At 43.7% G+C, this 27,518-nt stretch overlaps 1 protein-coding gene and 1 non-coding gene across 6 annotated transcripts in view; one reads left to right on the forward strand and one right to left on the reverse strand.

Moving 5' to 3' along the window:
• The window catches only part of Evi5 (ecotropic viral integration site 5), a 151,589-nt gene that overhangs the window by 117,559 nt on the left and 6,512 nt on the right, over positions 1 to 27,518 (reverse strand). The window contains exon 1 of one of the 5 annotated variants that reach the window (XM_055611560.1): positions 27,067 to 27,085. The exons of the other annotated variants lie outside the window; for them this stretch is intronic. The gene's annotated coding sequence lies outside the window, so the exon portion shown is untranslated. Of the gene's footprint in view, positions 1 to 27,066; positions 27,086 to 27,518 lie in introns of those variants that run through there. 5 annotated transcript variants of the gene reach the window in all.
• Positions 9,950 to 10,079, forward strand: LOC129680178 (small Cajal body-specific RNA 4). Its single transcript, XR_008720647.1, has one exon. It is a non-coding gene; the product is annotated as a small Cajal body-specific RNA 4 (non-coding RNA).

Below are 27,518 nucleotides of genomic sequence, written 5' to 3' on the forward strand. Positions count from 1 at the left end.
TGGTTCTATTTTGGTGCAGGGCAGGGGAGGGGCTCCTTTCCATTCTTAGAAATACAATTTTTTACATAAAAGGATGTATTCCATTCTCAACAAGTTTTTCCAATAACTATTGTACTGAAAGTTAAAGTCCTATCAACAGAATAAGTGAAGTTTTTATTTTATTTGTATGTATAGGTGCTTTGCCTGCGTACATGTATGTACACCCTGTGCATGCCTGGTTCCCTGAGGAGGCCAGAAGAGAGCACGTGACCCTGGGAACTGGAGTCACAGACTGTTATTAGCTGTATGAGGGTCCTGGGAACCAAACCTGGGTCATCTGGAGGAGCAGTAAGTGCTCTAAATGCTGAGTCGCCTCTCCATACTGAGTTTTCTAATTAATAAAGACAAATGAAAGATAAAGGTGTGTTGTGCTTATAAAACCTGTCTAATCAGGAACCCCTTTTTCATCTTTTTTCCTGAAAAATCTATTCTGGGAAAAGCTGTTATTCCTAAACAGTACTTGTACCTGTCACACTTTCCTCTCCATCTCTAAGCTACTCCTTGGCCATATTCACTATTTTGAATTAAAGTGTATTAAAAATACAGATGAGTGCTTTCTCTTTGCTACTTAGTATTGTCCCCTAATTTAGTCCCTGAATAGTGAACGCATCATGTTGTCCTTCATTGTTACATTAGCTAGTGTTCCTTAAGAAGCAAAATATTCTGGGAGCTAGAGAGATGGCTCAGTGGTTAAGAGCACTGGCTGCTCTTCCAGAGGACCTGGGTTCAATTTCCAGCACCCACACGGCAGCTCACACCTGTCTGTAACTCCAAGAAGTAAAACCCTCACACAGACATACATGCAGGCAAAACACCAAAGCATAAAAAGAAAAATAGACAAATTTTTTTTTTAAAAGAAAGAAAATATCCAGAAAACATGAATATTGTCATCTAAGAAAGGTCTGCGCGGGACCGGTGAGATGGCAATTCTAAGTCCCTGCTGTGCGACTCTGCTGCCGGGGCTTGATGGCCAAAGGCCAGATCCAGTGGCTTTAATTTGTAACTAGCTTTCCTAAAGCAAGATTAGGCACAGGAGAAGAGCTGGATGCTCAGGCCCAGCCACCTACAGCAGAACAGCAGAAACCAGAAAGACCCTGCTTCAACGAGGTGGGAGAAGAGACATGGTGCCTCAAACTAGTCAGACCTCCTGACACGTAGCCTGCATTCACATACCAGCACACAAGCGCACTCACACCCGCGCGAGCACGCATGCACATGCACACACACACACACACACACACACACCTTTAAAATATAAATAAATTATATAATTAGAAAGTGTATTTAAAGAGGCTGGGTGGACAATGCCCAGTGATTTCAGTGTTTGTCTAATATGTGTGAGGCTTTGGGTTAAATCCCCAATACTCAAAGGGAAAAAAATGCACAGTAAGCTAGAGAGAAACTATTTGTACTTTCCATAAATCCTCTTCATATAAAGACAAAATTACCCGAATAGGAGGCACTTCATGCCTCCCTAATAACCAGGTTATGATTGTTAAACAACACCTGTAGTGAGTGAACGTCTAACATCCCTGTAGAGCTATCACACTTAACAATTTTAAGTACTGTATCCATTTGCCAAAAAAAAAGCTAACATATAAACTCGAGTGGTGGCTGAGAAGGAGCCAACCTCTCCTGCTGTCTGTAGAAGAAGGTAACTCAAGTGTGGTGGCACTTGCAGTAACCCCAGCTCTCAGGAGGCTAAGATATGAGGACTCCAAGTTCAAAGCCTGAGCTATATACATAGCAAGACAGCTTCAAAAACAAGGACAAAATAAAGAAGAAAAAGATAAATGGGCAAAATAAACATGTATCACTAGCACATACAATGGAGAAGGGAGAAGCTTTCAATTTTAACTGTCCATTTGTAGTGTGCTTGTTTTCTGCAGGTGGACTGTATTCATTTCCTATTGCTGCCATAACAAAGTACCACAAACCAGATAGCTGAAGACAGGAAATCTTTTGTCTTGTAACTGTAGATGTTATAGAGGGTAGATGTCCCAATGGGGCTGGGGATGAAGTTCTGGGGTACAGCATTTGCCAAATGTGTGTGAGGCCTAAAGCCCACCTCCAGTAGGAGGTGGGAGGGTGCGGAAATTTAATTATTTAAATGAGTCCACACAGAAACTGTGAGTAAGAGCCAAGTGAAGATAGCCTGGCTGACAGCCTAGCTGAGGCACAGCATTCTCTCAGCCGTGTGAGCACACTTCAAATCACCCTGGACAGAAGTGAAGACTGGAAGGACAGCCAGTACCTCGGGGTTTTGTCTGCACCCGACTCACAGGAGATGCTCACACCCGGCAGGGATTGTGTGATGTCACTAAGTGCGATGGTGATGTCACACCGCTCTAGTAACTGGGCAGCGTCATGCTGTTATCAGACTAAAATACTAACAATGCCTAAAGCAAAACCAGAAAATTAAATTTCCAGCTTTTAGTAAAGACTAATATGGAACAGATGTGAACATATAAAGAAAGGGGAACTTTCTGACTTGCCTAAAGAGTGTTATGATAGGTACAAGAATCACTTTCTGAGAAAATAGGAATCGTTATCTCAGACCCAAAAAACTACAGTAAGATCTGGAAGGCTGAAAACAGCATTTATTAAGATGGGAAAACTTGGGCTGGATAGGTGGTTCAGCAATGATCTGATACCTTCTCCACATGTGGTGCACAGACATAAATGCAAAGAAAACACCTATACACATTTTTTTATCTTTTTTAAACATTTTAAAACAGGAAAGTTGTTGATTTCTAATTCAGAGCCAGAATATAAATATACCTTCAATACAAAGTTAAACTACATGAGTACTTCACTGTTATTAAAATGGCATTTTAAGTACCACGCTAAAGCAATGCCAAGAAGCCTTTTGCTTAAAAAGTAGGCTACTTTGTGGAAATCACAAATCCTGTCTTTAATATAAAAAATAAATTGAAGATTCTGTTGTAATTATTTCTATTTTCACTAAGACCAATTATTAAAATAGGCCAAAATATTTCACTAAAAGCTCTTAGGTCAGTGGCAAACAAATCCTAATTAAGTTAAATGCAGAAAATTAGTTCACAGAATGAAACACAAATATATAGCAGAATGTGGGTTAATCCAGAAAACGTGATTAGGTGAAAGAAGTAAAATCGAGAGAGAATGCATAGTGACTCTGAATGAAATGTCCACTATTACGTATCTATAGACAGAAAGTAGACTGCTGAGGCAGAGTTGACAGGAGGAACAGAGGAGCAGCAGCTAGCCTGTTACAGAGTGTTCTAATCTCAACACTGAGGTGATGAGATTTTAATTGTTGATGATAGTAGTTACATGTATGCACAAACTAACTAAAAGTCACTGAATCATACTTTATGTCGGTGGTTCTCAACTGTGGGTCGTGACCCCTTTATAGACTGTTTTTACAGGGGTCATCTAAGATCACTGGAAACCATGGATATTTACAATTTATAACAGCAACATCAGTTATGACGTAGCATTGAAAATAATTTTATGGCTGAGGTCACCACAACGTGAGCTGCTAACAGGTCAAAGCATTAGGTAGGTTGAAAACCACTGCTTCGGATGAATAATCAGGGAGTTATAAACTACTTTCATATGATACTCAATACTAACACATATCATCTCAAGAGGGACCAATCACAAGACCAGAGTAATGATACGACCACCAAAGTCCAATCTGGTAAACCACTGAGTTTATTAGAGTCATCCACGAGAGTACAGTAGGAGGGCAGGGGCAGGGGCAGGGGCGACTCAAAGGCGGCTACCTCACCAAAAGCTGGAGCCTGGAGGTCACTGCACTACTTGAAGGGAGCTCAACAAGTCAGAGAATATCTCCTTCAGGCAGGTCTGAGCCTCTTCCAGGCAGCAGGCTAGTCTGTTCTCCTCAGTTCTTACTGTTTATGTAACCTTGGGGGAAACGAAGAGAGACAGACCATTTGAATCTAGTCATTTTCAGGGACTTCTTGAGACTTATGAGTTGCCTGTGGTTCTTCCTTTAGGGCTAAGGCCCTATAAATTTTCCCTCTTTCATGTTAGTATGTCTGTAGGTGTCATCCTTGTTCAGGTCTTTTTTAGGCAGCAATGCTGAGGAGACTTCATGGGTATAGCTACTCTGACATTCCTAGGAAATAGAATTTGATAACAAATCCCCTGCTCCTCTGGTTCTTGTAATCTTTCTGCCTCTTTCACTATAATCCTTGGGCCTTAGGTACATAAGTTATATGTCAGTTGGGGCTGGGCACTACACAGAGGTCAGCCCTTAAGTCACAGGATACAAGAAACTTTCTACAGGCTGAACAGATTGTGTTTATATATTTAAGTACACACACAAACACACAGAGACAAAACAACAATTAAAGAAACAGAAGCTATAAGTTCAAGAGAAAGCAAGGGGAGCATATGGGAATGATCAAAGGAAAGAAACCAAAGAGTGAACACAAGGTAATTATGTTTTAATTTCAAAAACTAAAAAAAACAAACAAACAAAACTAACATAAAAAAATTACAAATAAACATGCGTAAAACAATCCTCCCCCCAAAAAAACGCAAATACCACCAAGCATTGTCCTCAGATTTTTCTTAAGATACTGCTCTGCTGTATTTTAGACCCTAGAACTGTGTGTGTGTGTTAGTACACACTGTTTACACAAGCACAGGCGTGCACGCACGCTGGGGCCAGAGGTTGATGCTGGGTTTTCTATCACTCTCCATCTTATTCTGAGGCAGCGTCTAACACTGAACCCAGAGCTCACCTAATGTTCATACTGGCAAGTCCGCAAGCTCCAGGGAACCATCTCCGTTCCCACCCAGCCCCTCCTACCCACGCTAGAATTACAGCTGCGTGCCACCAGACTCATTCTGGGAGAATACAAGGATCCGAACCCTGGTCCTTGTGGGTGAGTGGCAGGCACTTTACCATGTGTGGGATGTGTTCTCGTCTGGGTACTGACTGGGCTTGTGTCAACTTAGCGCACAAACTCGAGTCATCTGAAAGGAAGAAGCTTCAACTGAGAAAATGCCTCCATAAGATCTACCTGTAAGGCCTTTTCTGAATTAGTGATTGATGAGGAGGAACCCAATCCATTTTGGACAGTGCCATCCCTGGGCTGATGGTCCTGAGTTCTGTAAGAAAGCAGGCTGAGCAAGCCAAGAAGCAGTAGCCCTCCATGGTCTCTACATCAGCTCCTGCTCCAGGTCCCTATCCTGTTTGGGGTCCTGTTCTGACTTCTTTTGATGATGAACAGCAACCTTGAAGTATATAAATAAATAAACCAAATAAACCTTTTCAGCTCAACTTGTTTTTTGTTTGGTTTGGTTTGGTTTGGTTTGGTTTGGTTTGGGTCATGGTGTTTTATCCTAACAACAGAAACCCTAAGACAGTTAGGGTCCCACTATGTAGCCCCCCCTATATCTTGAAACATGTCATCCTCCACTTCTGCCTTCTAAGTGCTGAGACTACAAACATGTAAGTAGGCCAGAAGCAGCACAAGGTTTTTAGCTTTGCTCTTAGATTACAATTCCATGTATAATAAAATTACTCTCTGTGCAGGGCAGCTGTGATGCACGCCTTTTATCCCAGCACTTGGGAGGCAGAGACAAGCGGATCTCTGTGAGTTCAAGGCCAGCCTGGTTTACAGAGTGAGTTCCAGGACAGCCAGGGCTACACAGAAAAAACCTGTCTTAAAAAACAAAACAAAACAAAACAAAAATTACTCTTCATGCTATAATTATCCTGTTATTTTTGTTGTTGTTGTTAACCTGCTTTGAAATTTTTAGCTTCTCTTCTCTCCCCATCCTGTTTCCTAGAATGTAGTATCTGGTGTGAGGTTGTGTGGTACAAGTGTTCTTAATTAGCAAAGACTAACTGCACAGAGGGTTTACTGTAACAGACATACACGTTATGTGCACCGTGATCATATCCTCTAAGACCTTTTTAAGTTTCTTAATATTGATTTTATTTGTATGCATGTTTTGCCTGCGTGTATACCACTAGTGTGTACCTTGTGCCCACAGGTCAGGAAAGGGGGTGTCAGATCCCTAGAACTAGAGTAATGTGACTGTGAGCGAGCGTGTGGTCGCGGAGAACTAAAGCCAGGCCCTCTGCAGGAGCAGCAAGCACTCTTAACTGCTGAGCCACCTCTCCAACCTTCCTTCCTAAGACATCCTTTCTCCTCATTTGCCGCTTCCATTTTAGTTTGTCTTCCTCCTCAGATTCCAAATGAGGAAAGAGATTTAGGGTCCTGAGAGGTGAGGGTTTTGCTTTGTCTGTTGTCTAGGACAGTCTATGCAGCCCTGGCTCTCCTGGAACAGTGTAACGCAGGCTGGCTTCAACGCCCAGAGAAGCCCCATCCCTGCCTCCCAAACGCTGATTACAGGTGTGCACCAGCATGCCTGGATCTCTTGAGAATGGCTACTTAACGTGATGACCAGCCATTTTCCTGGAGACAGCACGATCACATTCTGCTTTACGGCTGAATAAAATCCCTTTGCTTAAACAACCATTCTCTTCCCCAGTTGCCTTCCTCACTCTTCTATTTTGCCCTGAAGAAGACACCATGACCAAGGCAACTTATAGAAGAAAGCATTCAATTGGAGGGTTGCTTATAGTTTCAGAGGGTGAGTCCATGACCATCATGGTGGGAAGCATAACAGCAGGCAGGCAGGCAGGTGGGCACAATGCTGGAGCAGCAGCTAAGAGCTTGCATCAGATCCAAAGCAGGGAGGAAAGAGGGGGGGGGGGGGAGAAGAAGAGAGGGAAGAGGGAAAGGGAAAGAGCTCATGTATTTGTGTGCTGGTTCCCAGTTGGTAGACTACTGGGATAGTTTTGGAAGGGCATCCTGGTTAGAGTAGGGGTATCCTTGTTGGAAAATGTGTGTCGAAGGGCTGGGCTTTGAGGTTTCAAAAGCCCATTCCGGGCCCAGTGTTCTCCTCACCTGCTGCTTGAGGACCAAGATGTAAAGCTCTTAGCTACTTCTCCAGCATCATGCCAGCCTACAGGCCACCATGGTCCCCGCCATGACGGTAACTCATTAAGCCTCTAAACTATAAACAAGCCCCCAATTAAATGAATTCCTTTGTAAGAGTCGCCTTGAACAGGTGTCTCTTCACAGCAACAGACATCCAAATATATGAGCCTACAGGAACTATTCTCACTCAAACCACCATATTCTCTAGTCCCCATGGGCTTGTAGCCATAGCAAAGTGCAAAATGCATTTAATCCAATTTCAAAAGTCCCACAGTTCTTTCACAGACTCAACACCATTTAAAGTCCAATGACCAAAGTACTGTCTGAGACTCAAGGCAATAGCTTAACTGTAAATTCAAAAGGCCAATTACATACTTCCAACATGCAACTGCACAGAGCATACATTACCATTCCAAAAGGGATGAAAGGGACCAAAGCAGGACTGAAAAACAAACTCCTACAGCTCCCTGTCTGAGGTCAACAGGCTCAGATGGCTCTCCAATCGCTCACCTCTAGCTCTCTGGTCTTCGGACAGTTCCACTTCCTTTACGCAGCTCTCCCTGCAAATGCCCCTGGCTCCTGCGTCCCAGCAGCTCGGGGACCCCAGCTCAATCCAGGCTTCACCTGGGCAGCTTCACACAATGCCTCCCCTGGCCTTCACACGGGCTCCTTCGCTGCACGCCAGCCTCGCCTGTGAAGGACGACTCCACAGCCTTTACCTGGTTCATTTGTTTTATTATTTGGTTGTTTGTTTGTTTGTTTGTTTTTTCAAGACAGGGTTTCTCTGTGTAGCCCTAGCTGTCCTGGGCTTGCTCTGTAGCCTAGGCTGGCCTTGAACTCAGAGATCCCCTGACTCTGCCTCCCTGAGTGCTGGAATTACAGGCATGTGCCACAGCTCTATCCCGTATTCTTGAAGCCCTAATCCAGAACTAGGGGCCACCCTCCCCAGTTCTTCTTCCTGCTTGAACTGGAATCTGGACCCTACCCTGAATTACAGTCTTATAAACTTTCCTTCATTGCTGCTCTTTAGGAATGGATAATTCCTTAAACCTCTTTCTTTCCACAGATTGAGAGATTGCCTGTGTGGGGTCTCAGCCCAAGGACACCACTCCTCCCTCTCCACTTTCCTTAGCTCTTTGAGCATCAAGACTTGGCACTAACATTAAACCTCTGATCTTGCTCTCCTCAAACTCTGTATTTTCTGTTTCTTTTTTCTTTGTTTCTCTCTCTCTCTCTCTCTCGACTCAGAATGCTTTTTTCATTGCAGATCAGCATAAGATTACTAATAACCACGAGACACAAGCAATACTAGGTTGTCTTGAAACCTCTGCGGCCCTTTAATGCAGTTCTTCATGCTGTGCTGAGCCCCAACTCTAAAATTATCTTCTCACTGCAACTTCCTCCCTGTACTACTGCTGTGAATCCTAACGTAAGTATCTGGTATGCAGGAGCGGCTTAGGCAACCCTGCGAAAGGGTCATTCAACCGACAAAGGGTCATGACCCATGGCTTAAGAACCACCAGTGTAAAACTCTTTAATTTAGACTCTAGCAAACATTTTTGGACAGAAAACAACCACATTCTCTGCCAAAAGGTAACACAAACAGTCTCCAATATTGCCCTCCCTTTAGTCTCTTGATCTGGGCCTCCATACACAGCCAGGGTTGCTCTTCGCACTATGGCCTCCTGCGCTCCTACCAGAACGGCTCATGAAGCCTCGCTTACTAAGTCCACTTCCCTCCTATAAGCAGCACCGTCAGGCCTCACAGCAATCCCCAGTCCCTGGTACCAATGTCTGTCTTAGTTACTTTTCTATTGCTATGAAGAGATACCATGACCAAGGCAGCTTATTACAGTAACAGCATGTAAACAATGAAGCACAGGGTTTGCAGAACACACTGAAATGCAGGCTGAACTGATTTAATTTCTACTTGGGCATATGACCAATTTTTTAAGCTTCTTTCCATATAAATAACATTTCTATGAAAAAGCTCGGTCCTTTACAGTCAATAATTCATATATGTGTGTATATGTGTGTGTGTGTGTGTGTGTGTGTGTGTTTGTGTGTGTGTGTGTTATATACATAGATCTGAGCCTTCTAAAATACCTGAAAAATTTTATGTAGGCTTTACTGTGAAGGATCACTGAAAACGTAGGGATGGCAAGATGGACGTGATGCCACGCCTGAACAGCTGAGTTCAATCTCTAGCACTCACAGGCGAGAACTGCCTGCCATGTGCTGTCCTCTAACCTTTCTACAGCTGCCATGACACACACGTGCCTGCATCAATACACAGCAATAACAAGTAAAAACCTAACTGAAAGTGAAGTCATAAGCAAAACAGGTATGTTCCTTTCAGAGCCAGTCAAAAAAGCAGACCAAAAGTGAGGCAACAAACAAGGAGAAACACAACATGAGCCACAACCTCAGGACTTGAAGGGTGGTTAGCACCACCTCTCAAAGGACAGCAAAGCTCAGGACTACAAAATGAGCAGGAAGAAGACAACTGTACAAAGAACCCGGCCAAAAAACTTTTAAAATCAGCATATGCAAAAGCTTTGAGGAAATAAAAAAATTTGATGGGTTGGGGCTAGAAAGATGGCTCAGCAGTTAAGAACACTGGCTGCTCTTCCAGAGGTCCTGAGTTCAATTCCCAGCCACCAAATGGCGGCTCACAACTATCTATAATGAGATCTGATGACCTCTTCCAGTTTGTACCATATATGTACACAAAACACTCATACATGAATAATTTTCTTTTAATTTTATGGGTTGAACAGCAGTCCTAGAACCAGGAATGGTGGTGCACACTTTTAGTTCCCGCGCTCGGGATTCAGAGAGGCGGATCTCGGAGTTCAAGGCCAGCCTGATCTACAGAGTGAATACCAGAACAGCCAAGACTTACACAGAGAAACCCTGTCTCAAAAAAAATCAAATAAACTGGAGGACCAAGAAGGCCAAGTCTGATGAAGCAAGACTTTGCTGATCCACTCCTCCTAGACAAAGGAGTGGAGAGAGCAGCCCTTACCAGAGAAAACCACAGAGATGACTGGACTCTACCCAACATGTCCAGCAGTGTCTTTGCTATTTTTTTTTTAATTAACTTAACATAAATTGAAGAGAAGTGAATATGCTGAGTCAACACTGTAAATAGATAGACAGATAGACAGACAGACAGACAGACAAATGGAGTTTGAGGCCACCTGGTCTACAAAGTGAGTCCAGAACAGCCAAGGCTACAGAGAGAAACCCTGTCTCGAAAAACCAAAACTAACTAACTAAATAAATGTAAGGTGCAACACAATTTAAGAATTGTAACTATTAAAAATTATTTATTGTTATAACTGTTACTGTTATAAATATTTAATATATTATAACTACTTAAATTTTTCTGGCAACTACAGTTTTATAAAGTAAAAACATTTCATTTGACTTAATATAGTCAAACATTATTTAACTAGGTAAATGAGTACATGCATAACATTCTTTAATGCCAACGTCAGAGTCAACATGTATCTCACACTTACCCACAATCTCAATTCACACCAACCACAGATGAAGCACTCAACAGCTTACCAGTTACGTCTGGCCTCCATATTGAAAAGCCCAGCTTACAGAGCAGGAAGGCTAAAGCATACTAGACTGAAGGGAAATGTAGGAGAGAACTGGAAATGTTGTCAGAGATGAAACCATGAAGTCGGCATAAGGAAGGGATCTGAATGTAGCTGGAAACCACTAAAGGTGTAAGCATGAGGACACTCTCAATCTGCTTTATGAAAGATAACCTATCTCAGCTGTATGTACAGAGGGCAAGACCAGGCAGTAGAGAGAGCAGACAACTATCACAGCATGATTTAGGATAGTGAGAGACAAACAGATGTAAGACACTATTGCAAAACGACTTTTTGATAAGACAGATCCACAAGAATAAGGAAGGGCAACCCAAAGGTAAAATCTACCCTGACTTGAGCAACTGGTGGTGCCACCATTTCCCAAAACTAGAAAAACCACTATTTTCTGTTATGTAAAGGGTTTCTGGAGGCAACAGAAACAGTCATCCTCAGGCTAGATGGAGAGTTCAAGGCCACACAAGATCCCATCTCAAGAGGAAGAGACACAGGTAGGTATTTCTCCCACCTGGTCCCAGAGAATAACAACACATCCTAAACCCAGGGACTCCAAGTCAGTGTCATACTCCAGAGCTGTGAGTGGCTTAGAATGCATTTTTTTCTGGACATAACAGGAAGGGTCATCTTTATAGCTATCTAATAACGACTCAAGTACCAAGCTTGAGATGGCAGCTTCTGAGATTTAATTAATAGCCCTTCTAAATTGTTTTCTTTACATTTTAAAGTACAATTTATTAGGGAGGGACAGGAGGTACACATGCGTCACAGCACACACATAAAAGTCAGAAGACAAGTTGAAGGAGTCAGTTCGTTCCTTATTCCTTGTCCCAGAGATAGAGCTCAGGCTTGGCACCAAATGCCTTTGCCCACTCAGCCTCCACTAGAATAATTCCACTAAACACGTACTTAACTCCACCTAGGTCTAAAGCCTGACCTCTAAGAAATGTAGAACTGAGACTCCTATCAAGGACCTCACTAGTAATGAAGCTTAGAGACAAATAGCAACTGTTCAATGACTGGACAATAATTTTCATTCCTTCCCTACTGCAGCTCCTATGTGTGCTTTCAAAGAAGGGAGAAGCTGGAGCTGAAACTTGGTGGGAAACACCTGCCTAGCACCCCAGATGGCCCAGCCCTGCACTGAAGAGAGAAGATGTGTGGGTTTTGTTTGAACATTGGGGAGGGAACGTGGCTCAGTAAGGAGTCCAGCTTTGGAATTCCCAGTCTGAGGTCTGACAATTGCCAGACACTATCCCAGCCACCTTTGAAAGTAATCTGCAAGCCAAGTTCAAAGGCTCTATGGGCATGCTCCCCAAACCTACTATCTTACTGCGTTAAACTTCTACCACCTTACATTTTCTGTCTGCTAGCAATCTGGGGTGCAGTCTGACTGGGCGTTTCTTATTTAGAGCCTCAGAAGTCACAGATAAGATCTTGGCCAGTGACAATTCTCTGGAAGTGACTGTAGCTGGAAGATCTGCTTTTTTAAAAAGCTCCTTCACAGGCTTCTGGCAAAGCCTCAAGTTCCTAGCCAGGAAGACCCCCCTAAGACTGCTCAGGATCATCACAGTATCTAGCCTTTCCCAGAAAGAACAAAGCAGAGGATGGAGGAGTTGTGCGGCTGACCTCATCAGGCAGTGCTACTGTGTCAGTATTCCAGAGGTTACACACGCAGGTCCTGTTCACTGTCCACAGAAATGTCAACACAGATGCGAGGAGCCACCTTCCAGCCTGGCTAACCTGACATGTGATGATTGTAGGTTACATAAAAAAAAAAAAAAGAAAACTTGAAGCGTAGCTGGGGATGGCCTTGCTGTTCTTCTACAGGACCCGAGTTCAGCTCACACATTGTCACAACTGTCCTAACAATTATACGGTCACACAGCTCATAACTGTCTGTAGCTCCAGTTCCTCCTCTGCCTCCACTGGTACCAGGTACACACTCCAGCAACAGTCACACACATAAAGTAATTTTAAAACCGACATGCATACACTTACTAGATGTAACACACAGACCGTAGGTATAATAATGTTATATCTAAAGGAAAAGGCAGACTATGGTTACAAATGCACTTTGACTGCTGCTTTGTTTTGATTTCTTTTGTTTAGGACAATCTCACATAGCCCAAACTGACCTCTCCCCCCCCCCAATCCCTCCTTTTCCCCAGGGCTGGACTTTAGGAATGCGCTACCAGCCACCACTTTGAGATAGTTCACTAAAATAAAATGTTTTACCTACAGTAAATCAGTATTGTCAAAGATATTACTGCTCAATCAAAGCATACATGTTAATATAACTATTTGGTACTACTACCTAATCAACTACACACATGAGCACACTTAGATATGTACATAGGTTAACTCAGAAACTGCTCACAATGAAATGTTAACCCAGAAAAGCAGCAGGTTATCACATTCAATCAGTGGGGAATGGCAATGGGGGACAGAGGGTAAATCAGAGCACAGTACCCAATTACAATCACAGAACTTTATGCATGTGTAATGGTCAATTCTGTCAACCTGACAGGATCTGAGATCACCCAGGAGATAAGTGTCTTTGTGCACCTGTGCTTAGGCTAGCCGGCCTCTGGCCATGCATTCAAAGGACTATCTAGGGTTGGTTAACAGAGGTGGGGAGACTGGGTGATACCAATCCATGGTTTGAGGTCTTGAGCAGGATATTAAAAAAAAAACAACCAAGCCAAGCACCGCATTTGTCAGTCTCCACTTTATAACTAGGTATGAAATGTGACCAAAATAAACTCTTCTTTAATCGGGTATTTTCTCACAGCAATAAGAAAAATAACTAATAAAGAATATAAATAAGCTGGGTGAGGTAGTACACGCCTTTAATCCCAGCACTCAGGGAAGCAGAGGCAAGTGGATCTCTGTAAGTTCAAAGCCAGCCTGGTCTACTGGTCTACAAACAGAGTCCAGGACAGCCAAGGCTATACAGAGAAACCCTGTCTTGAAACAAAACAAAACAATATATATTATATATATATATAATATAATATACATATATGGAAGATTTTTAGCCTCAGTCAGAAGTAAAATTATAAACTAGTCTCAAGTCCTTAAAGGATACAGACTTTATTTTTAAATATATATAAGCGTGTGTGTGTGTGTATATATATATATATATGTTAAATATATAGAAATATTTTAAAATATATATGCAAATGTGTGTACTTGTTAAAATATCTGTATAACAATGAAATATGTATAACAACGATGCAGCAGTAAAGGGGTGTGTGTGTGTGTGTGTGCGTGTGTGTTAAAATATCTATATGGCAATGAAATGGCACAGCAGTAAAGGTACTTGCAGACAACCTGGTGGATTTCCTGGGTCCTTTCCCTCATCCCTGGGTAATCTATTAATCTACTTCCTGACTAAGAAAGTCTATTCTAGATAGTGCATATACATAAAATTATACATTGTTTTCCCTTCTTATCCAGCTCTTTGTCCAGCACCATTTTTCTTTCTGTGGCAGGATAATACATTCATACACACATCCTCTATCTTCTGTGCATGCTCGTCTGCCGGTGGGCAGGCAAGCACTTCTTGCTTCTGGTTCTTCTGAAGAATGCTCTATGAACAATGGCATACCAAACTGACTTATTACAGTTTGTTCTAGCACAAACTGCTAAGCACAATTACAACAGCTCAATGGAATTTAAGTTTTTGACTTTAAGTTTCAGTTTTATTTGCACTCTTAACTGTTCCAAATTTACTTGGACAAATATATACATATTATTTTCACACACAGGGAACATTATTTTTGTAGAATCCTTCAATGTAACGAGATATCATTGTTTCTAACCTTAAGTCCTTAGGATGATGACTAGGAGCGCTGACAGTGCTTCCACAGTTCCCAGATTCAATTCTTAGCACCAATATGGCAACTCAGAACCATTTGTAAATGCAGTTCCAGGGAGACCAAAGCAATCTTTTTCCCTCCACAGGCGTCAGGCACAAAGACGGTACACAGACATACTGCAGGCAAGACACCCATCCATTCACATAAAAGTTTAAACATACACACTTAAAAAGAAAGGTAAAAAAATACCAGAACGACCATCACATGATGAGGTAACTGCAGGTGAGCAGCACGCCTGAAAAAGGAGCGTGAAAAGGGAGTCCTCCACAAACCTTCCACAGGACCTGGTGTACACAAGACAGCAAAAGTTCAAGAAGGAGCCCACGGTAATCTGCAGACGTCTGGACCACCCACCGTCTACATTATGTTTTGAAGCACTGATATTTCAAGTCTGAGATGACTACTTTGTGCCTTTGTTTTCAGGACTTGAGCAGAACAGCCGGTGAGGGATGCAGGAAAGCCCACTCCCTCGGGCCATTAGGCTGCACCTCTGACAGCTGCACAGGTCACAGGGCACAGAGCTCCCCCTAGAGCACAAATGTCCCATTCATACAGCCAGTTGTTTCTACCTGTACACACTTATGTCCCTTCAGGGTGCTGAAGACTCTGAAAAAAGCTTGATAATCACTGGGCAGTGACAGTGCACGCCTTTAACCCGGCACTTGAAAAGCAGGTGGATCTACAGAGTGAGTCCAGAACAACCAGGGCTACACAGAGAGACCCTCTCTCAAAACAAGAAAAAAGACAATAAAAACCTTGCTATTCAAGTAAATAAAGTTCACATACATGAGCATGCACACATACACACTCGAGACTGGATTTAAGCGGAATATATACGTATCACCTACCTTCTTTCAATCTTTTGTTTCCTTAAGACAGGGTCTTGTTCTTAGGCCAGGCTAGCCACAAATTTCCAATGTGGCTTAGTGTTGCCTTAAACTTATAGCAATCCTTCTGCCTTAGCTTCTCAAATACGGTGATTACAGTCACTGCCTACTATTCCTGGCTTCATTCAGGTTTTTCAGATGGCCTGAGACTATGTGCTGACCTGCAAATCTGTGTCAGCAAGTAAAGGCAGCTGCTGGCACGCCCGGCAACCCAGGACCCAGAGGGTGGAAGGACAGACAAACATCTGTAAGCAGTCCCCCACCTCCGCTGCATGCGGCACAGCACACGTTAAATAAATAAATGTCGCTTAAAGTTTACAGAAAAGTCTATAAACATCACGAATGTGAGAAGCACCATCAATAAATGGAATGGAGGGGCCGGCTGTTTTGTCGCATTTGCATTTATTTATTGTCATTACAGGCTGAGAATGTAAGTTTGAAAACAGCCTGTACATATGCACACGGAAGAACTTAAAACTGTATCTTCCAGGGCCGAAGAGTAGGTACTGTTCTATGTAGAGCATACATCTAGGTCCAATCTCAAGAACAAAAACAAAAGAAATTTAAGTCCTGCAGGGTTCCAGTGTTGTTATTGAGACTAGCGAGCACAGCCCTGGGCAGAAAGTATGTATCTCATTTGTGTATGTTAACAACTTCTTGAGAAGTGTGAAGTAAAAACACAATAAGCCCTGGATGTAGTAGACAATAAATAAATAAAAATATAAAAATCCATAGAAATCATGGAGAAGAAAAAAAGAAATGGTGGCAATAGTGCTTAAAACTCTTGTCCTTAGACATCCCTGTGACAGCTAACATTCAGAAAAGCAAAACTGAACGTGGCTAGCTGCTGCCTCCACACGTGTCCACTGGCGTCACTGCGCACACGTCCTGGCACAAGGCTTCGCACTCGCATCTTATTAATCCTCCCCGAGACGCAAGCTCTGAAGCATATGCTCTAGCTAATCAATGCTGCAGCCATAGTAGAAGGAGCCCTAAAGTCAATCTTAAAAGATCAATCAATCACAGATAAGAAGGTAAGCTAAAATTATAAGATATAAAAGCAAAAATCTGCCATGCCCTGAGAATTCCATCCCACTGATACCTATTTAGAAAATTCAATGAAAATACTGAGGTGGACATTATTCTGAAAAATGAGATTACCTACATTCCACATGGAAATTCTGAATTTCTTTGAAAAGAGCCAACAGTGAATGAACTATACTCAACTTTCCCCCTAGACGGGTATAACAATACTAGTATGGAATGGTGAATAAGGAAAAAGCTTTTCTTTTAATGTTTGACATTAAATAGAAGTCCTGTAGCACGCAACGCCACGGTTTACACCTTCTCACTGTGAAGTTAGCATCTGAAGCTAAAGGCACAGCTCAGCAGTGACGCATGTCTTGTGTATGAGACCTTGGCTCATCTCCAGCACCAAGAAAACAAGAAGCCAATCCTGATGTTGTGTGCAAAAGGAAACTTTCCCACTTTGGGGCTTAGACACTAAACTCAGGTCCTCTGGAAGAGCAAGTGCTCTTAACAAACGAGCCATCTCTTCAGCCCTATGCAAGGCATTTTTACCAAAGCTAACAGGAACATTCAATTCTAAATAATCTAACTGGGCTACAAGACTTGGGTTTGTGCAGCCGACGATTCAGCAAAGTCCCCAGGTGTCTGCGCTCTCATCACCACACACATGCCCAGAGTTATCTACTTCCTTGTATCCAAATCACGAGTTACAAGCAAAATGTTTCCCTTCACTTTTCCTTTTTACTCCATTGTGCTCATTATGTTAATTACTGTATTCTCAGCTACGAAAGCCTATGAAGATGTAATGATTTCATGTCACTGGTTTTTTCTACTAATTCTTTGTAACAGAATACATCAATTTTCAGAAGCATTACTTTGCTTTCTGTCCTCCCTATTTTAACCCCTGTACCCAAATGTGACATAATGTAAAATTCATGTTTGACTTGTCACTCAGGCAGCCTTCAGGTCAGGGTGTGAGACGGTCATTAGCACTGGCAGATCACTGGGCACTGCCCTCTCTCCAGTTGAACACTGCTGTGGAGGCCTGTGATGCCCCAGCACTCAGAAGCTAGGCAGGACCACCTCCACCTGAGGTCAGCCTGGGCCACACTAAGTGCAGGGGAGCAGTACCAAAAAAATAAGAATATCTGTCCTATGATTCAGTTAATTCCATCCCTAGTTATTTATATAACAGATAAAAAATGTTTACAGTAACCTGTATTCAAATGGTGACCGCAACTTGACTCAAAATTGCAAATGAGAGAATGGACAAATTATGGTATATTATACTGATACACAAACATACACACACAAAAAAATACACATACATTGTATTGTCTATTTATGTAAAGGTCAAGAACAATATAACCACCAACAAAAAAATCCAATTGACAATAAAAAGATTAATAGGGTTAACTAAAGAACTTTGTGGGAGGAAATCTCATTGACACACATAACCCCTGCTGTAGAGTTAAAGTCTGTGCATTTCACAATACATACTTTTGTCTCAAGAAAATCTAGTCAAGGGGAGAGATGGAAAGATGGCTCAGCAGTTAAGATCACAGACTACTCTTGTAGAACACTCTGAATTAATACCCAGCACCCACAAGGCAGGTCACGGGATACTCCTTTCCGGCCTCTGAGGACACCAGACACACAGAGCACACAGACACATGCAGTTCAAACACCAATACACATAAACTATAACAGTAATAAAAATAAATTTAAGTTAGACATTTAGCTCTGTGCATGTGGCCTCAGCTACTTTAGATTCTAAGGTCAGGAGGTGTGCTTAAGCCCAGGAGTTTGGGGACAGCCTGGACAACACAACGCTGCGTAGCAGTTGCCTCTGAGATTGAAACCTTCCGCCCTTCAGGGTAGCTGCGTAAGACATAACAATTCAAAGTAACTTCAGGAAGTCCCTGAAACTGGCCAGAATCACTCCAAAGGTAAATAATAAAGACTGTGGAGAGTCATTCTCAGGTAAGCCAAGCTGAAATGAAGGCTAAGAAAGACCAGAGGAGCTGCCTGGAAAAAAGCAGACACCAACCCTGACGCCTGGAAAAGAGCTAGACTAAGGACTCTCCCGCCTCTGAGCTGCTGTAGGCAGTGTGCTCTGGATTCCCAGCTTTTGTGGGATAGGCTTTGGTAACACAGGTAATGGGGCTGTAAAACTTTTAATTCACTAGACATGTTTCTTTTATTGGGATTATTGACTAGTTTCAGAAAGCCTTAATAAAAATCAAACAAACACTAAATTATTCTTTAAAAAGTCATCCTCCCTCCGGTGGTGAGGGTGCACACCTTTTTTATCCCATCACTTAGGAGACAGTGGCTGATGGATCTCTGAGAGTTGGAAACCAGCCTGGTCTACAGTTAGTTCCAGGACACCCACTGCTACACAGAGAAAGCCTGTCCTGAAAAACAAAACTAAAAAAGTCATACTCGTGCTTAGAAACAAGTACATATCAACGAAGTCTTCCCTCAGTTTATAAGTCTTGTGAACAAGAAATTCTGTCCATGTAGACAAATCTAGCTCACCAAGACTCCCCACCTTCCTGGTTTTCCTAGATTTGATCACATTTCCTAACTCACCATTGTAGCCTTGTGTGTGACATACAAATGCGCTGGCAACTTGACAGCCTCTCTAACTTTTTAACCAGTGCAACAGATCCCCCATAGTCTTCTTTTTTTTTTTTTTTTTTTATGGTATTTTGTGACAGGGTTTCTCTGTGTAGCCTTGGCTATCCTGGACTTGCTTTGTAGACAGGCTGGCCTCCATCTCACAGGGATCCACCTGCCTCTGCCTCCCTGAGTGCTGGAATTACAGGTGTGCGTCACAGCACTCAGCTTCATATTTTCAAAATAGCAAACACGCTGAGAGTCTCTAATTTTGTTTTTATCACAGGAATTTAAAATAAAAATAAATAAATAGTGGGTCAAAGTGCTTGCTGCATGCCTGGACCAGAGTTCAGTTCCTGAAACCATAAACAGGTAGAACAACATAGAATTCACATAGCTCTTCTACATCCATGAATGTGTTATGGCACACACATGCCCACATACATCATATACATACAACATGCAAATAATAATTTTTAATGTAAAAATCCATCCTCAACTTCAAGTTTCTATCATCTTGTGGGGCTCTCCTGGATCATCTCTGCATAGCCATTTAAGTGAGCTTGGTCTATGATGATAGAGCCCCCTTTTCTTGGGGGGGGGAGGTTCTGGAAGTCTCTCTGATCTGGGTCACCCAAGGTCACATAGCCCTCAGGGCAGATTACAGACCAGACCTTTCCCTGATAACCCAGCAAGTATCTAGCAATTCCTAAAAATGACCGCTCTAAAAAGGATCTTAGTCCAGCAGTGACCTTCAATTGTACTTGAAGATCCTGTCCCTGCCCCACCCCCTATTGTCCCATAGTATAATTAAGTACTGTATATTCTTTCTTGTAATAGAAACATTTGAGTATCCCTGACTCCCTGACCCCATTCACCCTCGAAATTCCTCCCTCTGCCCAGGGTTTATATTGCCCTTGATTTCACAAGAATAAAGGTCCGAGCTTTCTTACTTCAAGACCCGTGTCTTGGCTGCAGGCCAACCAGGAATGGGCTTTGGCCTGCATCTCTGCCATGCTCCGCACAGCAGCTGTAACACTTTGGTGTCACCATAGGCTTTGGAACACCAGCTTCCATCGCCACAAGTGAGCTTATGCCAAAAGAGATTACTGTAACACTATATGGAAAACCTTTTCCACATCCCGGCTTAGCTTAGCGTACTGGGGACTCACCTTAAGGGTGCCCCTGAGAGAAATGGAACTGTCTGGAAGCTGAACTCCAGGACCCAGTGGAATCCAGACCCCACAGAACAGAACATCATCGTTTGTCTCACTACCAAATTTTGGTGACTTTCCTTCCATCTTTCCCATCCTGTTACAGAATTGTTTGTTTGTTTGCTTGCTTGCTTGCTTGCTTGTTTGTAGGGGATGTTTCAAGACAGGGTTTCCCTGTGTGGCCTTGCCTGTACTAGACTCACTCCGTAGACCAGGCTGGCCTCAAACTCACAGCAATCTGCCTCCCTCTGTCGCCCTGAGTGCTGGGATCACAGGCATGTGTCACCATGCCCGGCATACATTAACTGTTTATTAAAACTACAATTTTATCCAGTATCCACTAACACTGTTCCAATACACTGATAAAAAAAAAATCCTTTGACATGACAAAGTATCTATACGAGGCCAAAGACAGCAACTCATCATTTCAGTCCACACCTGCATCCTCATGTCTACCCCAATGCTTTATAAACCTTCCCCACCAACCAGTAACTGCCAGACAGCAGTTAGCCACTGGAAAGTCAATTCCGTCCGAGAAGGAGCAGGTCTTTCAGGAATCCTAATAATGAGCTCACGAGACAATCAAGAGCAAAACCAACAGAGAAAGCCCAGATTTGGGCCAGTTTAGGCAGTTCTGGGAGCATTCTTCCAACAGCTCTGAGCGCTGTATCAGTACAAAGGACAATGAACAAGAACTGAACAGCATTGTCTCTGGCCCCTCAAAAGAGTAAGCGAGCTACAGTGATGGAGTGCCTGGCTAGATGTGCTGAACAACAGTGACTGTAGAGCGCTCAGGCAGGAAAGGATCTTGAAGAGTTTAAGTTAGCCTGGGTATAACTCCATTTTGAAATAAAGAGCCATCTTGACTGGGAGCTGAATTCAGGTACCAGGAAATACCACAAAACGTGCACTCTGCAGAAAACAAAGTTAACTCTCCTAGCAACAGCCTCCAGGAAATATCACAAAATAAATACTTTATAAAAAATAGAGACAATCTCCTTGGCAATAATCAATGAGAATCGGTTGGGAATCTGGTGGGAAAATTCTCCCCAATGTTTCAGATATAGTTCAGAAGAACAGCAATTGTGATTGTATGCCTTAGCTAATTGTGATTCAGAGAAGGTCACCTCGCCCCTCTAACTTTTACCTAATCCTGTAATGTCAAGGCATGAACCCCTGTTTGCTGTCATGGAAACCCCCTGCTTACAGTCTTTCCCTTTAAAAACCCTGCTCACTCAGGGCTCAGGGTCCCACTTCTCTACTGCTGCGTTAGTGAGACTTGGGTCCCGAGTTCGATCACTCTTATAATAAAGCTCTCTTGCTATTGCATCGAGTCATCTCCTGGTGGTCTCTGAGGGTCCTGTGAACCTGGTATTACAGTCTCAAGTACAATCACAGTAAAAGACAGCTGACAAGCTGCAGGAATGAGACAGGAGACAGGCCTCTGTGAAGAAATTGAAGACACCAAAGCCAACAGGCTCTACCTGAGAAACACAAATTAACTGACATGTTTCTGATGAGGAGAGACTCTCAGACTAAGCAGTAATGGCCAAGGTCATTTCTGAATGACATCTTGAATGTTTTATATATAAACACAAAAGAAAAACAATTATGATGTAGCAAAAAAGTAAGGATTTGTGCAGTGGTAAGCACTTTTGTATTGTTAAAGCTTGTTAAAAATTACTATGAGAAGCAGCATAGGGCTCACAGTTTCTGTGCTAAATATTACCAAAAAATCTATTTAGCATCACAAATTTCATAAGCATACTTTAATATAAAGAATGACAGGACATAATTTAAAGGTATACCCTGGGCTTGGGAGCAGCTCAGTGGGTACAAGCATGCAGGCAAGTTTCAGGAGGACAGTTTGGACCCAGCACCCAAGTACTTGGCAGGGTGGACACAGAGGCCAGCCTGAAATTTCAGTACTCCTTAAGAAGGCAGGAAGCGGGGTGGGGTCAGCTGAGTGGTAGGGCGCCTGCCTAGCAAGCGCAAGCCCTGGGTTTGGGCCTCAGCTCTGGAAATAAAAAGAAAAAAAAAGCAGGAAGCTGGGCAGTGGTGACACACACACCTTTAAACCCAACACTCAGGAAGCAGAAGCAGGAGGATCTCCGTGAATTTGAGGCCAGACTGGTCTACATAGTGAGTCTCAAGACAGTCAGGGCTACCTTGTCTTGAAAAACCAAAAAGAAATCCCCAAAGAGGGGATTCCACCAAGCTAGACTAGCCATGATCAATACTCCGTTTAGTTGAGACCCTGCTTCAACACACACAGACACGCATCTGAACACCCACACTACATACACACTTTAAATTGTGTGCACTTACCCTATAGGAAGCATACCTATTATTCCCACCTTCAGGGACTATGGGGTAAAATTTCTGTCACTTTGCTACACATGGTGGTATACACTTTTAATCCTAGCACAGAAACAGGCAGATCTCTGAGTTCAAGGCCATCTTGATCTACAGAGCAAGTTCTAGGCCAGGCATGGCTCCACAGTGAGGCCAAACTCAAACTTGGCTTCAGTGGAACTTGGAAAAAAATTGAGATGTATTACGTGTGGCTATGCACGCGCACACCAGGGCAAGCTGTCAGAGGACAGCCAGCAGAGTCAGTTCTCTCCTTCACCCTGTGGGTTCCTACTCAGGTCATCAAGACACCAAGCACCTGCCGAGCCAACTCCCTGATGTTCTAAAAAGAAAGCTCTTCAGGTGTGGGGCCAGGTGAGGCAGAGGCAGGAGGGCCTCTGTGGCTTCCAAGTCAGCCTGGTCACAGGCTCAAGACAGCCAAGACTACCCTATCTTGGAGAGAGAGGAGAGCTAAGAGGGAGGTGTGAGCTCATAGGCCACGTCATGTGTGCACACCCATACTTGCACACTTGGGAGGTAGCAGCAAGAACAACAGGAGATCAAAGCAAGTCTTGGCTGCAAAGCAAGTATGTGGCCAGCCTGAACTACGTAAGAGAACCACCTCAAAAATTAAGGCACGGGGCTGGAGAGATGGCTCCCTGGCTAAGAGCATGGTGGCTCTTGCTGGCTTTTCCCAGCACCCATGTGGTGCAAACGATTCTCTGGAACTCCACTCCAGAGAATCCCATGGCCTCTTCCAGCCTCTGCAGGTGCTGCACACGTACCATATAGACATGCATGCATACATGCAGGCAAAACACCCACACACATAAAAATAAATGTTTTAGGAGAAAAAACCCAAACATGAAATAGGAGGGTGAGGAGGAAGAGAGAACAGCCAGGCTATCCAACACTTGGGCCAGGAGCTTTAAAGGCTGGCTTCGGTTCCCCCTGCTCATGAGTGCAAAGATCTATCCGCTTTAACAATACTTTCCTGCTTTTTCTGGTGTGCAGCTTTTAAACAGGTCTGCAAGAATAACTATGTAGTAGAGCACTAGTGTGTACAAGGCCCAGGACCCTCCCCCGCCCCACGTACCAGAGGAGGGTCATTTTCTAAATAAAACATTTTTAACTACTACCTCTCCCTACACAGTACTTTTGTTTAAGTGTAATTAACTGAAATGGCAAAAACATCCTAACTTTTCAATAAGTTTTAACATTACAAATATGCAAAATCTATTACTGCTCATGCAGCGGTTAATGCACACGGAGATTTACAGGCTTCCAAATACCCAAATACACTTCTCACCTCTTACCAGACTTTCTCACATTTAGAACAAACAAGTGCTTTAAAGAAAGCATCACACAGTTCATCAGGCTGAACTATCTTTAAAAGAGTTCCCAATTCTGACACTGTCAGATTCTGGAACAATGAGCACTTTTAAAAAGGATGTGAGACTAGAGCTGGTCTTGACTACATCAGCCTCAGCATCAGGAGATGAAGGCAAGAGGATCCGGAGTTCATGGTCAGCCTGGGCTGAAAGAGTCTCTGTTTCAGAGCAAGACAAAGAATGGGGGAGGGGGAAGGAGGATTTGATTAAAAACGTCCTCTCCCACCTGGCACCCTAGCATGTAACTGTTTGAAAAACAGACCTAAAATGTATGAAGCACAAAAGATGACAGAACAGACGTGAGATGCCAACACATGCACATAACACAAGGCAGCTGATCACAAAACCTATTTTGCTTCTTCATAAAAACACTGATAAAGTTTTGCTGGGACTGGTAAAATAGCTCAGTTGATCAAGTGCTTGCAGGATCTGAGTTCAAATCCTCACTTCCCTCACGAGAGACTGGGCACAAAGCAGCATGAATCTAATCCCGCTCTAGAGATGAGGGACAGCAAGATCCTTGAGGCCTGCTGGCCAGCCTAGTCAATCGGCAAGCTCCAGACTTGAGGCCAATTCCAGACATGCACACAGACACATATACCACACAAAATGGTATGTGTGAAGAAAGAAAATGAAATTCTGCTGTTGTTACTCTAGTGTTTTTAACACACAGGCCATTAAGGTCAAGGAAAACAGAGTAAGACACAATCATTACCAATTTTCAGAAGCTATAAAGAAACACGTGCAGAAGGGCAAACCCACTGCCCTGACCGCCACACGCTCCATGGCAAGCACACCCCTGCACATACATGCACGCAGACATACAAACTCTAATAACAATTTCTTCTTAAAAACCCAGATACTAATGTTTGAACATGAGCAGGGAATAGGTGCATTGAATAAAAGGGCACAAAAGAATTCATGCTCTGATTCCATGTCAGTCACACGGTGAAATCATCAAACCATGTACCTAATACTGTGAATATTTATTTATTTAGCTTTTCAAGACAAGGTTTCTCTGTGTAGCCCTCACTGTCCTGGAACTAGCTCTCTAGACCAGGCTGGCCTCAAACTCAGACAGCTACCTACCTCTGTTTCACAAGTGCTGGGATTAAAGGCATGCACCACCACGCCAGGCTTAATACATCAAGTTCAGAAGTACTACTGCATGGGTCCTATCCCTAGAGATTCGGATGTATTCAGTCTCGTAATGACAAGGATATTTTTTTTAAAGCTCTCCTAAGATTCTAAGATAGAACCAACTCGGAGAACTATTGCCTGAGATACACTATACATTAAACCTAGACGTTAGCAAATCCTACTTACAAACTCTGGTCTTCCAATTAGCTGTCAGGTGCTCTTTCTAAACCAAAAACAAAAAACAAGGGCCTACCAGCCAGTCTTGAGAAGGCCGCTACTAACCAAGCAATAATACAGGTTGAAAGTTAACTTGGATGGTGCAAACTAAGCAGAGAAAACAGTTGAGTGAAACTAGCATCAACACCCTGAGACTGACGGGAGAAAACAGAGCAAACTAGAGGAGAGGTGAGGGGGGAGCCGAACCCACAGCTTACAGACAGGACTGTGGTCAAGAAAGGGCTCACAAAAGCCCAGAAAGACTGAGGAGCTCATCACTCAAGGTCAGTCAGTGGTGAAGAGGCACATGGCTGCATTAAGACATTTCATCTGTGGAAGGGGAAGGGTGGACTCATAATTTATTCCTGGAAAACTAACCTGGAGCAACTCCAGTGTGAGGTTCAAGGCTGCGAGCCAAGGGATTAAGCAGAAGCGTGCTCAGCAACAGCAGCCACCACTGGCCACTTCCTCTGCGCCCAGCTTCAGACCGCTGGCAGCAGAGGCTTGGATCAGGTCCCGTCTCCACACCAGAGACACTCCAAGACACTGCTGGATCCCCGGAAGCTCCCACAGCACCGGTCACGTGACTCATCACAACAAGGCTGTGCTGCTCCTGCTCAAGTGCAAAACCATCACAACTCCTTTATCCTTCCTCACAATTTTACAGAAGTAGATTGTTCTTAAGTAGATTTTAGCAACACCCACACTACCCAGCTTTATGATGATGATGATGTCAAGAATACGTGCTTCTCCACTTCAAAGGAGCGTTTTACAGCCCCACTGATTGCACTCGGGCCATTACTAATAAGAGCTACTGCAGCACAGGCAGTGCAACGGCCCGACCGTGGATTACTGCGAGACTAACGTCTGTGCGCAGCCAGAGACACTGGACGAAGGAGCAGCTGGAACCCCACTTGGATAGCGTTCAGAGGGTCAAAACCGCGTGTAATTTAAAATTCAAAAACTAAGTGAGCTAATGTGTGTCAAGCACTCAGAATGGTGCCTGGCCAAGAGTATGTAAGTAAGTTCAATAAAAAAATAAAATAAAATTAAGACTAAGTTGTTTATTTCTGGAATTTTGCAGATATTGTCAGACCACTGATAAAAGAAACCTTGGAAAGTAACAAAGTTGCTCATGCAAGTTTTCCTTTTTTTCCCTACCGCAAAAAAAGGAAAACTAAGAGTCAGAAAAATACAGAAAATGAAAAACTAAGCATAATACGTAAGAGTCACTTCACAAAAGATTAATACCAAAATGGCTGATGCGGTATTTTTAACCTCAGTCACCACAAAACAAAACAAAAACCATGCAAAACAGCCTCACACGCTGTCCGAGCACCCACACCGCGCTTTTTCTAAAGATGACAAGCTCCATCAGAAGTACTGGCGCTTCACGGAGGACTAAGTGGTACAACCGCCTTGAGAAAAAGCCCAAAAGCCTGAAACCTAAGAACAATAATCTACCAAACACAGTGGCAACGTCCTGCAAGAAGGCAGAAGGCAGGAGTTTGGGGGCGACCTGGGCTGCACAGCAAGACTTTGACCCAGAAGCAAAACCAAATATCAACAACACAGTAACTGCACTCCTTCAAGGTACACATCCCAAGCCAGGAACGTGTTTCTTCGTGGCCTGTGCTGATTCCCTTAAACTCACCACCTGAAACTGACAACTGTGCTCTTTTTCCACAGATATACCTGAACACCTTTTCTAGGATTTCCTTGACACAGACTTCTCAAGGAAGGCGAGGGCTTTCTGTTTTACAAAAAGCAAACTCCGGGAACGCTAATGTTTCCTAATGAGCTTCCAAGACGAAAGCCCGAGCGAAGACTTTACAAAGTCCCGACAGGTCACGCCTGCCGAACTTCGGGAGGCTGCGGGCGGCGTTCCCGGCGGCGAAGAGAGGCGAGCGTTCTCCCGGCGACGCGAGGGGAGTCGCCCAGCGGCGGCAGGACGGCGAGGCTCCCGGGGTCTGCGGAACCCCCGGGGCGAGGCCGCCCCGACGCGACCGAAGGTCACAGGCACCAGCTCGCCGGCCGCGGCCCCGGAGGCCGAGCGCTGGGGAGCGGCCGCAGGGCCCGCAGCGCGGACGCACGGACGCCCACCGGGCCGGGCGGGCGAGCGCGGGGGGCGAGCGCAGGCCCCGAGG

The sequence above is a fragment of the Psammomys obesus genome, unplaced genomic scaffold (assembly GCF_907164565.1).
Source record: "Psammomys obesus unplaced genomic scaffold, mPsaObe1.curated_primary_1811, whole genome shotgun sequence".
In the NCBI taxonomy this organism is placed as follows: domain Eukaryota; kingdom Metazoa; phylum Chordata; class Mammalia; order Rodentia; family Muridae; genus Psammomys; species Psammomys obesus.